Here is a 16,890-nt window from a genome sequence, read left to right on the forward strand (position 1 = left end):
TATTCGAGAAGGTGTCTATCCAGCTCGTGTCCCACATTCCTCTCAAAGCGCAGAGCGGTAGGCCTATATGACGCATCTTTGCAGGGAAATAGTATGAATAAAATATTTTTCTAACTAATATTTAATTTTCTTATATTCTTGAGTTAACGATTATTTACTGAAAATCGTTTAAATGTTTTATAGGCTGTGTTGTTTCACTGACGGAAGTGCTAAAATAAACACGCATGCATATGATGTTTCAGCCTCAAATGATTTCAAAATGTAGGCTATGCATATATCTGGCATAGACTACAGTATTTAAAATAGCATAGGCTATATGCATTAGTTACATTCTCAATTTAATTTACAGAGTACTTCCTGCTAAGTTTTTAGTTTAACTAATACTATAGAAGAGATTAGTGTGTGTCGCAGACTCGCAACGGGGGCGTGGCATCACGATGGTCGCGCTCCATCGTGATGTCGGTCTGCCATCACGATGGACGATGATATCGTCCATCGGCACAACCCTATTGTAGTTTCTAATAAACTGAGCTTTATCTGGGAAAAACTAAAACATGTGCCATCTTTATATTCTCATGCTTTCCCTCAAAACAATGTTCTTTATACGCCGCTGAAAAGGGATCATCCTCATATATGGAGGTTCGGGGAACACAATTATTTCACTAAAATACATTCAGTGTGCAGGACTTCAAGTATAAAGCATCATGTCCCCGTTTCTCCAGGAAATCACATCAGGCGAGCTAAACGTGCTGTGAATGTGGGTTCTGCTGTAGACTTTTTGGCATCATGGACACTAAATAAATAAATAAAGGCAGGAAGTGACAACATTAGACCTGAAAATGACCCCGCCGTGAGCTCAGTGGAAAAAAAATCCATCTAATATGACAAGAGGAAGCAGAAGAAACGATGATCCCGCTGGCCTCAAAGCACAGAGCCGGATAAATGTGGGAAGTAGATCCACTTCTGCAGCTTTCTGTGTGTTTAGCAGTCTTCAAGTGTGAGGTTTAGAGCACATCTTGAGCTGATCGTGAGAGACATCATGACATCAGCGGCCCGATCCCGACGCCTCCAGCTGTTTGGACCAAACTCCATCAGTTCTGGAGCGAGTGAGCATGACATCATGGCGTTCCCACCCATCTGAGCCGGACACACGTGGATCACCAGAGGACTGGATTCCTCATATCTGACCCATAACTCACGGCTCTCCAGAGGACAGAATCAGGACACTAAGAAGCCATTTAGTTTTCAGGAACTCGAGCACACAGCCGCTCCTCATGAGCCCAAGCCCAGCTCAGTTACTGATGATGTTTAGGAGGAGAACATGCGGCATCTGCCCCAGACGGCCTCGAGCTGGTCAGAGCAGAAACAACACGGCTCAACATGTTCATCCCAACATCAGGAGATTACACAGGAAACCAACACAATCACATTATAACACACACACACAGAGAGAGAGAGAGAAGCTCCGGTGGGTCATTCCTGAGCCAGAACACATAAATCAGATCAGGAAAACCATCTCTGTAGTAATGGTGTTTGATGACACTATCAGCACAGAACCAACCACAGCCGCCGCACATCTGGTTGGGACTGGAGAAGTCAAACACGTCCACAAATATACAGTTTATGGAAGAGTTGTTATCAAAACCTCAGACCAAATGGTGGCATTTTGCGACCTTTTTTCCAGCGAATCGCACCGCATTTGCTTTAAATTGTTTCTTCATTAATTTGGAGAGTAACTGAAATTACTACAATATCAAAATATTAAAAACTCAAATTAATTGCAATTAATCATGATTAATTACAGAATTGTGTATCAATTGACAGCACTAATATTGTGTTGTGACTTGAAGTGCTTAGGGTGCAGTGTTTGTCCTGAAAATCACAGAGTAGATGTGATGTTTGTTACCTCAATACATTTAAGGTCATTCCTATTTTATGTTTTATGTTCTATTATATTAACATTAAAAGCACAGACTTTTTTACGACTAAAATTAGGGTAAAAAAAACTGGATTCCCAGAAATTAAAACAGAAAAAATTGTATAGGGCCCTACATAGGGATGAAACGATTACCGGTTTCACGATACAATTTAGTGACGGTTAGTAATATCGTTTAAAATTTAATTATCATTAAAACCGCGTGTGATGATCACGGTTGTGAAAACTGGCGGTAAATCTTGTCCAGTCAGCATCAGTCTGGAGCAGCTGTTTCTGAATGAGGAGAAATGGCAGAAGCAGTGACAGCACTCGGGGGATTGTTCAGCTTTCTTTAAAAGGACCAAATCTGAGGTGTGTCATATTTTGGCTTTTACAAAAGTCCTGAGGGAAACTTACTCGAAGATGGTCACCCTGTCTGCAGAACATGCCAGAAGAAAGTCGGTATTCAGCATTTATATGGTCCTATATGTCGTGAACCGTGATCTTGCGGCGTGTGGCATTTTCTCTGCACGTCTCCAGTGTGTCCCGTCTCTGGCCTGTTTACAGACTTCATTATACTTTCACACAAATCACATTTGGGGAAATGATTGCAATGCAGTCTGTGTGTAAGTCCGGAGTAGAGATCAGCCAAAATGGAGCTAAAAACCAGCCGAGCATCTCTAGAAACACACAGGCCACACCTCAACAACTGTTCACACGCACACAAATAAATCGCTCCGATTCAATTTCAGGAGCATATGCCGCCAGAACAGACGCAATTGTGAGCCTTGTGTATGATCCACTAAAGCCTGATGTAGGAGATGCATGACACTGGTGTAAAATATGTGAGTTATGCAGCAGTGGCGGGGCTTGTCTCTCAGTGCCGCGGGAGCAGAAAGTTTTTTTTCCTGACGCTCCCGGTGGAACGGTTACAGCTGACATCATCATCCACAGACTAATCATTAACGTGATGCTGGTCACCACATCAGACGCCGTTACTACAGCACTAGCACTTCCATGATGTGAAAAACATCCCATAATCCAGACACAGCGGAGCTCAGTGTGTAATGGAGACGGGGTTCAGCTCATGAGCAGGGCTGAGTCTGACCCAAAGGGGATATGAGGAACGCTTACAGCGCGGATCACTTCGCCATTTTTAAATACAAATATTTACAATATGAATTAAAGCTTTAGTAATTTTGTTTTATTAGTTTGTCATTTTTAAGTTCAGTTTTACATGTCAACTAAATGCAAATAAGAAAAGTTTTATATTTTATGATTTTATGTTAACATTTATTTCAAGTAATGGAAAATGTTTTATGGTTTTACTTTAACTAAACTGATGCTAGTAAAATCTACATATTTAATAATATGCGTCAAATAATCCCACACAGAAGCTACAAGAGTTCTCTTGTAAATGGAAATTAAATAATTTCATACAGTTTGTGGAACCAAATAATAACCGGGTGGAAATTGGACACACGGCGTGACGGTTATTTAATAAACAAGACCGAAATACAGCAGGACTCTTATTTTGTAATGTATATGATCTTTCACATTCAGATGAGGAGATTAAAATGTACAGTGTAGAGACAGAGCACATTTAGGCCAGCAGGGGGAAAACAATCCAACGCTCTCCATTGACTTATAACAAAAAACAGAGCAATGTCTAAAAGCTGCAGTGTGACAGCACAAGCTAAACAACACACAAATGTGTTTTTATAAGCTGTCGACCCAAAAAAACGTGTTTGAGGAGACAAGTGGAGACAGGCAATAAGACTTCAGGCATCAGCAGGAAGAATGGGGGAATTTTGGGATCCTGACACTCAGTATGTGTAAAAAAATATCCAAATGTCAGTTTTATGTGTTATATTTCCTGTCTCTGATTATGTTCTCCTCCAGTGGACGTAGTTCTCAGTGTAATATAACACGTCTCCACTTTTGTCTCCTTAAACGCTCGTTTTTGGGTCAACAGCTTATAAAAACTTTGGTTCTGTGTTGTTTACTGTACACTTTGTCACATCAGCTTTTAAACATTGTTCTGTTTGTTTGTTGTTGTAAGTCAGAAATGACAAGGCGGCGCTTCGAGCAATATAAAGTCACTGGATGGTTGGATTGTTCCCGGTGGGCGAGGTCTTCAGATTATGACTAGTCTCTATTAACATTAGTGATGCACAGAAATGAAAATTCTGGGCTGAAACCGTAACTTTAGGATGCACTTGGCCGAAACCCAAAACTGAAGCTAAAAATGGCTTCTTTTAAAAACGTATAGTAGTTTTAACCAATGTTGTTTTGCGCTACTCCTCGTGTCCAATTGTGGTGATTTCAGGTGCTGTATCAAACCGGTTGAAAATAAAAGTTCTTTGGCACCGCATCGCCTCTTGAGATTTCTGCAGAATAAATGTTACATATTGCAACTTGTGTCCTCATCTGAAACTTTAAAATCCGTCCATCCAGCGGAGATGCTCAATCTGTGATAGGCAGACAGATGATAACAGCTGGACCGCGACTGAAACCCAAGCGCTTGAGCACGGATGGGAGAGGCGGGTGATATTCATTTTCCGTTTCGGCTGGTTTTTTTATTTTGGCCAGAAACCGATAATGCCATTTTCGGGCAAAAATTTGACAGCCGAAATTTCGGTGCACCCCTAATAAACACATTCGTTTGGCATAAAGGACGCACAACAGCACCACCTTCAGCGCTCACATTTATTAATGAAATCAAAGCCTTATGAAGTTTAATAAATCACATTAGGCAGTGTCACCCTTTATGCTTTTCTATTCCCAAACTATAAGAGCCTTAAAATGCTATAACAAGCGTCTTAATGATCATCATTTTAAAGGGATTGAAGACTGATGATCTTACATTTAAGAAAACTGATCTGCAAGGATGGTTTATTCACACGTGCTAAAATACATTTTACATGCATGTGTGATACAAAATATTGGAGATTTGGAAGATGGAAATGTCATTTTTAGGTTAAACCATGAACGGATAATAAAGCAGATTTCACAGGCTCATCTTTCTGAAGGCAGGGTGTCCTAGTTTAAATCAGAAAGTAGAGCTTGATCGCGCACGTCACTTCACTGAAGCGTTAGGCTGTTATTTTTAATAAGGTGGTGGAAATGGGGACAGGTCTGAGGGCGAGCTTCCTGTCGGAGCGGCTCTGGCTGTGCCCTCCTAATTCTGTGGCATGCTGGGACAGCCATTGCTCAACCATTCGGAAGGGTTGTGGGAATGTGTGTGTGTGTGTGTGTGAGCCTGGACCATCACTTCAACCGCTCACTAAACCAATGTCTGAACGGGTGTGATCTCGAATAAATCAAAAGTAATGTTTAATTCCATGTTAGTATAGTGTAAAGCAGGAGAGGATGGGCTGTGTTTCTCTCAGACTGATTAGAGAGAGAGGCCTGGGGTTTGGCTTCTCCCCAAGCGTAGTTAAAAACAGCTTATCTGCAGGAGGCCAATTTACAGAGCCAGCCTTTCACCTGAAGCCCAAGAGGAGAAGTCATCTGGGTAAGATGTGCCGCTCTTCATCCACAGCGGCTCGCTCGCGTCCTGGAGAGAACGAGCACTGCTGGATTTGGCTTGCAAATCAACGCAATCGGGTTCAGCAGTCGAGGCGTTTCCCAAAAACATCATTAACCGTTTGTGTCCCAAACACACACACACACACACACACACACAACTACAGCTCTGGAAATAACGGAGAACACAATAGTGCAGTAGTCCTCAGATGCCGTGTATTGATTTCTCCACAGCAGGACTGGACAACATTGGTTATTGTATAGCTATTATTCTGATCATCCATTAGTTTTTCGATTCATTGGATAAAAAGCCCCTTTATTTATTGATAAAAACACCCCAATCCACACTAGCGCCGAGTGAAAGTTGTACTAATCAGAGCGTTAATGGTGTTTTCATCATCAGATCATGATGAGTTAGTGATCATGTCACACATTAATATGGCATGTTGATCTCACATCGGACAGCAGTTTGAGTTGGGATGCAGATGGAAATGTATGTTTATTATCAAAACCATCTGTGAAAGTTGTAAGCCTCAGTTTTATAGGGTGAAAGTGGTCTTCCATCATATTTGGATCATGCCAACAGCAGTTAAACCCAGCATCGCCTCACTCAATACTATGGTAATATCTAACTATATGGTTCCTGGGGCATTTGTTATGAAAAACAGCAGCTTAAACACATTTAGTGTAATACAAGTGCACAAAACCTGCTGCCACTTGATAAAAATACTGTAATTATTATCGGTATCGGCTCTGATCCGCCATTATTGGCCGGATCGGGTCTCGATCAGACAGGACCGATCCAAATCAGACACTGTGTGTATAATATTCTGTGCTATTGTTAAGCCCCAGTGCCCCACAAAACATTATAAAGCACTATATGAAGTGTTCTAAAGCCATCCCATAGTTTAATGTGAGGTACCATTCTCCATTCAGCTTTAAACCGTGTGTCGCGTTCGGTTATGACACGATGAAACTCTCTCTAAGATGATTGAGTGATCCTGATATTACACTTGATCTGTAATAATAACGCTCTACGGTTTCACATAACTTGAGTTTATTGCTGTAAATCGTGTTCCTTTCTCCCGGGTGTGTGTGTTAGATCACAACACTGGACCAGAGATTGTGTTGTTCTTCACACACAGTAACTGAAGTGTTAAACTGTTAAAAGAAACGCCTCAGGAAAATATAGCATAGATACACTACGCATAGATTCATCTTTCCTTTGTGTTTTAAAGTTGATCTTTTCAATGCGGACGGAGCGCCGCTCTCTATTGGAGCCGTTTGTATTATAATACCTTTACGCTACCAAAGATTATTAATAGCCTGTCTTGTTCTGCCTCATCTAGAATATGAGTTGCTGCCTCATTAAAAAGCTACGTTATACATTTAAAATAAATATCTTTTAATTTCTTAGTATAGACCCTATAATATATTTACTTGTTTTTCCATGACTATATTTTACAACGTTTTACCAGATTTAGAGCTTCACTTATTCACTTTTACGGTCCATTTATGGTTGTGCCGCTTAATCATTTTTTATAACCTGTGATACTTTTTAAGGATTCATTGCGAAATATAACGCACAAAAAAAAGGACCAGCGTTTATTTAAAATAGAAATATTTTGTAACAATTAATAATTTTATACAGCAAGGATGTGTTAAAGTGATAGCAAAGACTTTTTTAGAATTACTATATTGTTAGAAAAGATTTCTATTTTGAATAAATGCTGGTCCTTTTTTTTGTACATTTTATTTCGCAATGAATACTTTATTTTGAATAAATACTGTTCAATGAATCCTCAACAAAAAAAAAACGGTATAACAGGTTGCAAAAAACATTAATATTACTTTGCATGCATATCCGCTTATGTTTATATTCATCTATATGATACAGTTTATATAAAATAATCCAAATAATTCCCAAAAATTTCTGTAACGTTTCCAACATTTCCAAAGTTCCTCAGATTAAAGGGTCATGAAACCGGTGTTTTAGTCTGGTCTTTTTTGCAAAAACTGAAAATGGGCAACACCACACTCATTATACAGATATATGAATATTAAAATATGAGACAGAGAGAGAAAGAGTTGAGGGCTCCTTAAACGGCCACATGATTGGGCTAAAGAGCTCCTCCTCATGAATAAACGCAGAGCACCGGCTGACGGAGAATCCTCCAGCCAATCACACGCTTCGACCTCACACTCGTGACATCGACTTCGCTTTTCAACCCTGAGGAACGAAATTGCTCAGAAAAACGGAAAAATATTTCCACTAATTGGTCAAATGAGTGCTTGTTGGTGCACGTCTCAAATATGTTTGGAGTTTCATGACCCTTTAAGTTCCCCATGGAAAGTGTCCGGAAAGCTCCGCCCCTTTGCAAGCCTAGTTACTACAGTAAATCACGGTTTGTTGGAGACTCAGGGACTGAAAAGCCTTCTGACGGAATCGCTAGCTTAGATCCCGAGGGGTTTGTGGCACTGCACTCGAACCCTTCTCACCGGATCTCACAGCAGTGTGTGTGGTCGAGCGATGGAGACGTCAGCCAGTAAAGTGTGTTAAGTGTGTTATGAGCGCAGCTGATAAACCATTGTGGCATTTAATGCTTCTCATACGCAGCAGAAATGGCATTTTCTCTCCTCACAGCAGTGAATGCTAACTGGTCCAGTTCCCACTGATGCCCACTCACCATCATCACCATCATCATCACCAGAGGAGACTCACTCATCTGCAGACGTCTTCCTCTTCAGCCCTGTTCCTGTGATGATGATGATGATGATGAAGGTTTACACCTGTCTGTGTGTGGTCATTAGAGGAGGGTCAGGACTCTGTGAATGGAGCCATTGTGCTGAGCTTTAGTGACTCAATGGGCCGCACAAGAGAAGGAGAGATGAGAGAGAGACTAATGGCTTCCCCTGGTCCAGCACATCTTTCATGTGCCGCTCCAGTTCTGCGGTACACACTGGACAACGGACACACACTGGAGTAGGGATGCACGAGATTGGATTTTTGCCGATATTTTTCAACTCATTTTAGCCGATATCAATACCGATATATGCTTATTTTTTCCCTTTGTTTGGAAACCACCATTTGGAGCAAAAAAATGTAGTTTTTTCAATTCTGGTTTCAGATTTCTGAGGTCTCCTTACTAAAAAGGATACTTGTTAAAGATAAATAAATGTTAGTAAAGTTCTTTTTATAATAAGAGTCTATTAAAAGCACTGAAAATAATAATAAAGTCATAATTTTTCATACCAGACAGATGCAGTTAAATATTTTATTTTTGGATGTAATTGGTGCACGTGAAGTGGGGGTGGCATGGCATCAGTCGATGCTGTCTTTAGCTTCAGATAATAAAAAAAAACAATTATTTTAAAGCTCCTTGTATTATTTTTCATCATCCATTTCATAAAATTGTATTACAGATTAATAAACTGTATATAAAAGTATTTAATTTACAAGTGTCATGCTTGTGCTTTGACATCATTACTGCTTTATTTATTCAGAAAAAAAAGTAACTTCAAGTTATTTGTAGGGATGCACGATATATCGGCAACATATCGTTATCGGCCGATAAATGATTATTTTTGATGTTATCGTTATCGGTCCAATAAGAAAATTTGACCGATATAGTCAAGCCGATAGATAATGTATTATTTCCTTCAGCTGAGACGGACGCGCTGTCCACCATGATGGGTTTGAATTGCTCTAAATATGTTTGGAATCACTTCGAAAAGGAAAATACAGTTATGTGCAACATGTGCAGCGCAAGTCTTCTATAATCTACATAAAATGATAATGAGAATAGAATAGGCTGTAAAAGAGCGGTGTGTTTCAGCGCGTTTGTTGAGGGAAGAGCGCGCCCACGGAGTTACACCTTCATGACGAGCACAGTCAAGTTCGCTTGTGCATTCACAGCCTTTTGTGCCATTGTAAGTTGTAATATTATATTTATTATTATTCTGTGTATGTAATATCATATAGGATGCGTTTGGTTGAGTAAATCAACGATGCAGTAAAGCACTTCCTTGTACCGGTCTTTAGCTTCAGCGCGCGCCCACGGAGTTACACCTTCATGACGAGCACAGTCAAGTTTGCTTGTGCATTCACAGCCTTTTGTGCCATTGTAAGTTGTAATATTATATTTATTATTTTGTGTATATAATCCCATATAGGATGCGTTTGGTTGAGTTAATTAACGATGCAGTAAAGCACTTCATTGTACCGGCGCGCGCATTTCAAACAGAAATGCACAGCATTAATAACTACTGGGACTGTCCTATACATAACACAGCAATGAGAATATTTCTGTTATAAAACGTAGTGAATTCTCTGGGTTTAATTGTTTTTCAGCGCGCTGTTGTGGGAAGCGTCAACAACGCATTCTGACCAGCACAGTCAAGTTCGCTTGTGCATTCGCGTCATTTTAAGCATATGTAAGTCGTAATATTACGTTTTTGTAGTATAAACATCTGATTAAAGTCATATAGGATGTGTTTCGTTAAGTCAATAACCCGCAGCGCTTCACTGTACCGGTGATCATCTTAAGTTTCAACACGCTCTCAAACAGGGGAAGAGCATCCACAGGAGTTATAACCCTTCACCTATGCGTGATTTTGTGCTAATATAAGTTGTAATATTATATTTATTTTGTATAAATATCTGATTGTTCTCATATATGATGCGTTTAGTTGTTAATTAAACTTCTAAGCGCTTCAGTTTATGGTTGTTCGTTCATTCTCTCCAGCTTCAGCGCGCTCTCAAACAGCAACATTGTTCCTAATAGACTAGACTAATATTACAGATGTTTACTATTACTGTAATATTAAACTTTTTTTTTTTTTCAAAAACACAGAAGCATTATTTTTTATAATTAGCACTTTTATTGTTCTCGTATCATTTCCATCAACAATATGGTTTGATTAAAACCATTTCTTTATCGTCTGTGCGGAGGCTATTTCATGCACTTGCATTCTGATTCTTTATTATGCAGCCTCAGTAATGCTGTTCAATTACTTGTTTGCATTATTTAGGTATATTATTTTTATTTTTTAGACAATATAATTTTTGGTAACATTTTACAAATAAGGTCTCATTTTATTAATGCATTAACTATCATTAACAAACAGAGAGCAATAACCTTTGTTTCTTTTAGTAATAAAATGTTTGTGTTTTGTAACAGTCCATTCACAGTTCATACCTAATGTTAAAAGACACAACTTTGGGTCTGAATATGTTGAGATTAACATGAACTAAAATTAATAAATCCTGTTGAAGTATTGTTCATTCATTGTTGGTTAACTTATACTAACCAAAATTAAACCTTATTGTAAAGTGTTAAACAAAAATATTTGGCCATAGGAGTGTAAAATTAATTTGAAAAGGTAAGGAATCTCACACTGGTTCAAATAGGCTACTGTAGTGTATAGGTTTGATTTATGTTGAAGTGTTTGGGACATGGCTTTTAATGGTGAGCCTTTTGTTTTTGTAATCAGGCTCTCAGAGTTTATTAAAATTTGTATTTAGATTTATCGGCCAATATATCGGTTATCGGCTTTCAAATATTAAGAATTATCGGTTATCGGTATCGGCCAAAATGTTCATATCGGTGCATCCCTAGTTATTTGTGTATTCTACTTTTCATTTTATTACTGCAACATTAGCGGCCGCACTAAATAGGCTATATAACATTCTCCCGGGCGGGCACTAGGACCTGGAGGAGCTTCTAGAGACTGGGGAGATGCGATTGGGCTTGCTTTGGGCTAGTTTTGTTGTGCAAACCTGGAAATCCTGCGTTGATTCACAAATTGTAGGCAGCATTTAAAAACTGTCAATATAAATCACCATACATGCAATGCATTTGCTTGTTTTCACTTCAAGAATGAGCACATGGCTGACGTGATCTTATCGCTATAACAGTCCCAACACGTTATCATCACGGCAAGGCATATTGGCATAATTTTCATATCGGCCGATCCCGATTTTTATATTTTAAGCGTTTATCGGCTGATTGCGATGTCGTGGCGATAATATTGTGCATCCCTAGACTGGAGCTGCTCCTCTCCTGCACTCATATCACAGTCACGTCACTGAGTGGCCAAAGAAACCCGTATCAGCTGATGCTGGGAATTAATAAATGACCAATATAAGCGGATATATTGATGGATCACCAGTGGAGTCAGTGCTGAAAGAGTCACGGTCTGTTTGCACAAACATGGACATTTAGTGCAAAACACATCATTTGAATGAACAGCTGTTAAAGCGTCTGTTCAGACCCACATCAACATTTCTGCTTTTCCATAAGTGGTGCAAATGCTGAATTTCCCCTTAAGAGCATACAGCCAGCACCCCATAATATGTCATATTAACACCGACAGTTGCTGCACTGTAAACTCTAGTGATTTTTCACTCTTCTTTCTAATCCTCTCATTTTGACATGCAAAACCCGGATTGTGTTAAACCTCATGTACAGCCAGATGTCATGTGACAGCGAGCTGTATGAGTGGCCGAGCGGCTCACTTTACCCCCGGTGAGGGTTGCTATGGTGACGTGCGTGCACCTGTGGGACAGTGAAGCCGTCTCCCCGTCCCCAGCGGACAGAGCAAACATCACATCTCTCTCGTCTCAGTCCATGTTCTACACACACACACACACACACACTCATCCTGCTCTTCCCAGATCTAATCCCACACTACAGACAGAAACCAGTGGGAACAGGACATGGACATCACATGCTCTTCCACCAGCACAGTCTTCATTCAGGAGTGAAGATGGCCAAACAGCTCAATTTAACTAAATTCATCCAATTACTATATCAACATTTGCTGAACCGTTATCATGTCATGTCTAATATACATCTGTACTTATTATTTAGCCGCTTGGTGGGCGAGTAGCTACTTTTTTAATAGGCGAAGAGGTTAGCCAATCAGAGGAATAAGACATCATAAGCCAATAAGGGAATTTGCATATTCTTGTCTTAAAGGTACAGTAGCAAACACAGCCTGTGTAACTGTAATGGGAAGAGAGGGTGGAAAATGCAATAAACCTCATTATAAATGGACATGGTCTTAAATAACTTATTAATTTATCAGTGAACACCTGGAAAGTCATCACTCAATATCTGCCAATATTATGTCTTATTTAATGCTTAGTTTTAAAACATATGCAATGCAATAATGATTGACAGATGAACTAATAAACCGTCCTCAAAAGCCTGAAGATCGTATTTGATACTCATGATGTTTATAATAAATGATGGATAATGAAGTGCTTCAGTTCAGCTGAAATATTATTAACAATATCAAAGTTATTCTTGTGTTTACTTGATCAAATAGAGCAGATTTGACAGCAGAAACACATGAGCTTGGACAGTTATACTAGAAGACTTTTACTGGATAAAAAACCCAAAACAAAGCAGCATATGTGTCATACGCAGATCTGATCATCAATCAGAAGAAACTCTAATGAGCAAAAACACAAAACAACCTGAAGCACATGAAATAAAGCAGCCTGGTTTAAGATTGCTATTGGGCTAAAAAGTCCAATCAACTCGCATGAGCAACTTCCCAAAGCCAAATAACCCTGATTGGGGCAAAGACAAATTCCCTTTATTCCAGACACTCACTAAACTGTGTGTGTGTGTGTGTGTGTGTTGCACTCATAGAGATGCTACACGGATCTGACAGATGGTCTGGGATAAAGCTACACTGGTGGACTCAGTGACGGAGCCGCAGCACCAGTGGAAAACCATCCAATTGGAAGAAACCCCTTCAAATCTCCCCCAATAGAGCTCAGCCAGAGCCATGATCCTCCACAACTGACACTCCACCACAGCCTCATCCCTGCGGCTCGCGGAGGCTTCAAGAGTGTGTGTGTGTGTGTGTGTGTGTGTGTGTGTGTGTGTGTGTGTGTGTGTGTGTGTGTCAAAACCGGTGCTGAAGACCCAAAACCACTGAAATCGCGAGCCGGCTGTTTCTTGTCAAATATTAGCACGTACACACATCACATGATCTGACTGCACACACACACACACACACACAAATATTTGCTACTGAAACCGTCAGTACAAAACTGCATCATACTATCATGTGTGCTTTGAGAAGCTCTAATACAGAATGAAAAGAAAGTCTGTTGTATTTTATCACTCTAGTCTGTAACACACCCATGCACACACACACACACACACACACACACACACTTGCATTGCATTGTGATTTCTGTGCATGCAATGGTGCACAAAACCGAGTGTGTGTAGATAAAGAGTTTCCATCCCAAACTGGGGATTGAAAGTTCATGAAAAGCTACACACTCAAAAATGCTGGGTTGTTTTCAACCCAAATTTGGGTCAGATATGGACACATTATATTTTTAACCCAAAGGTTGGGTTAGTCTATATTTGACCCAAATCATCACGGACCGTGTCCTGGTTAAAAATCAAGGATTTCTCTGGATTTAAGCATTCTTGGACACATTAGGGATAAATTCAACACAATATATAACACTGATCTAGTGGATTATGCATATTTTAATCTTACATATTGTAACTTTAAAGAAATCAATTTACCATTCCTGGTTTTTTTTTATGGAATATTGCAGTATTTATCATAAGCACATCATTATTGTGTTCATAATCTTGAGTCAGAATATCTTCATCTCTTCATCTCATGATGATGAGGGCGGGGCCACCTGTCACTCACATGAGATCAGCCAATAGCAAACCACAACCATCCAATCAATAGAGAAAGAGTGTATTTAGGCCACGCCCACACCGGGGGGGTGGGGGGGGACAATCCAACGCTCTCCATTGACTTTGCATTGCGTGAGGCTGCCTCATTGTCATTTCGGACTTATAACAAAAAACAGAATGTCTAAAAGCTGATATGTGACAAAGTGTACAGCAAACAAGCAACACAGAAATAAGTTTTTATAAGCTGTCGACCCAAAAAAACGAGAGTTTAAGAAGATAAAAGTGGACACAGGCAATACGAAGTGAAGCTTCAGCTGAAGAATGGGTCAATTTTGGGATCCTGACACTCAGTATGCCTCAATATGTCAATGTGTGCAGTAAACATGTTGTCAAATATCCAAATGTCAGTTTTATATATGATATTTACTGTCTCTGATTACGTTCCCCTGTAGTCGCCGTAGTTCTCAGTGTAATATGACCCGTTGCGCGCTGTCTCAATGGCCTGAATCCACTTTTGTACTTAAACGCTCGTTTTTTGGGTCAACAGCTTATAAAAACGTCTGGGTTTTTGCTTCTGGGTGTTGTTTAGCTTGTTTGCTGTTCACTTTGTCACATATCAGCTTTTATACATTGTTCAGTTTTTTGTAATAAGTCCGAAATGACAAGAATTCAGCCTCACGCAATGCAAAGCCACTGTAGAGCGTTGGGTTGTTTCCCCCCCGGTGGGCGTGGCCTTCAGATTATGATGCGTGTCGCTCTGTCTCTATAGCCCACACACACACACTCAAGCCCCGCCCACATCTGCTCTTGTTTGAGAAGCGCTTCTCTGATATACGGCACTATCTGCTGTTTCCTGCGGACTTCAAGCGCTTTAGAGAAGCATCAAACACACAAATTATTTCCCTCCAAAAATGTCCAAGTTGTCTGTAGGGTCTTTACATTCTACAGTTGGCTTTTGGGTCTTCAGATTTACATATAATAATCACCGCCGTCAGTTTGGCATTTCAATGTTTTAACACACACCCAATGCCTCTGAAACGCTGTTATTAATATCTGTGCCATCGCTACAATAGTGTAGAGTTGAAATAAAACTTGATTTTGAGGCTGTGCGTTGGGTAGGTTTAGGGGTAGTGTGTGTGTGTGTGTGTGAGTGAGAAAGAGATGGGTAGGGTTAGTGTGAGTGTGTGTGCGTGTGTTGGGTAGGTTTAGGGGTAGTGTGTGTGTGTGTGAGATGGGTAGGGTGTGTGTGTGTGTGTGTGTGTGTGTGTGAGAGAGAGAGAGCTATGGGTAGGGTTAGTGTGAGTGAGTGAGAGTGAGTGAGTGTGTGTGTGTGTGTGTGTGAGAAAGAGATGGGTAGGGTGTGTGTGTGTGTGAGTGAGATGGATAGGTTTAGGGGTTAGGGTGTGTGTTGGGCAGGTTTAGGGGTAGTGTGTGTGTGTGTGTGTGTGTGTGTGTGTGTGTGTGTGTGTGTGTGTGTGTGTGTGTGTGTGTGTGTGTTGGATAGGTTTAGGGGTGTGTGTGTGTGTGTGTGTGTGTGGTGTGTGTTGTAAAGCACATCTGGACAGAAGCTTTTCCGTCACAGAAGATGGCGCCGCGTCATCCACACTTAAATCGCGTTTTCATTTGAGACCAAAATACTAAAACTCACAGCGATGACGACACACACACACACACACACACACACACACACACACACACACACAGAGCTGTGATCGCGCGCCAGCCACGCGGGCAACTCACTGCATTAAGGGCACGTGCCACTGAATTGCAACGAACAAAACACGTTAACGTGATTATTCCGGCCTCCAGATGCTCGGAGACGCTCTGATGTCGAGCCGTCCATCATCCAGATGAGCGGGACACGCGAGCTCAGCCGCGAGGAGAGCCGTTAAAGCGGTGATCGGTGTAAACATCACGACCGGAGATTATAGCGTTACATAAAGACGCCATAGGGGATTTGACACGGCCATATGTTAGGTATGAAACGCGCGCGCGTTTAACGTTACACAGGACCAACGGCATTTCCAAACACCTCAGCAGATTAAACGGCTATAAATCATCAATACACGACTCAGATTCACATTCACAGCGACCATCCCAACACACACACCGCAGGAAACACACATAATGGAGTATTAACGGGTTTATCTTCTGAGAGACATGACATTAGACTAACGGCTCATACTGACGTGCGCCTCCAGACTTCCAGCAGATCCATGCGGGATCATCTGTGGAAATACACACAAACACCGAGGATATGATTTAAAAGCAGCCGTACCTTATTCACTCTAGACGACTCAGCGAAACTTTCAGGGTGAGGTCTCCGGTAAAAGCGCTTCCGACAGCCGCAGAAGTGTAAAATTGAAATTCCCACACCGAAATCTTTCTGGGAGAAAAGCCAACGTAGTGAACCAAGCGAACCCTCCCCTCGACGCCCGCGCTGAAACCCGCCCCCCGCGTTTTGATTGGCTCGAAGAAATCGAACTCGAAGTGTAATTGGCGGGGCTCGCTGTCTGTCTGAAATACTCGTCGTCTATTGGTGGGCTGTGGGAGTAGTTCATAATAAGGATGTTGACTACCGATCTGCGGACAAAAGGAACCGCAGGGAAGGCTGATGACTTTAAGGGAAATAGCGCGCACTAGTGGATATATTTAAAGTGACAGGAGCAAGAAAATAGGAAAATAAGTTATTATGCAAGTTTATATTTACCATGCAGTTAATGACTATAATTATATATGTATATAATAAACTATAATTTATTT

The 16,890-nt window shown here is 40.7% G+C and overlaps 1 protein-coding gene across 1 annotated transcript in view; it reads right to left on the minus strand.

Annotated features, from left to right (window-relative positions):
• Positions 1-16,558, minus strand: part of epb41l2 (erythrocyte membrane protein band 4.1 like 2) — an 85,680-nt gene extending 69,122 nt beyond the window's left edge. Inside the window, 1 exon segment of the mRNA XM_079831289.1 lies at positions 16,406-16,558. The gene's annotated coding sequence lies outside the window, so the exon portion shown is untranslated.
• Between the last annotated feature and the right edge of the window lie 332 nt (positions 16,559-16,890).

The sequence above is a fragment of the Gobio gobio genome (genome assembly GCF_949357685.1).
Source record: "Gobio gobio genome assembly, chromosome: 12".
Classification (NCBI taxonomy): Eukaryota; Metazoa; Chordata; class Actinopteri; order Cypriniformes; family Gobionidae; genus Gobio; species Gobio gobio.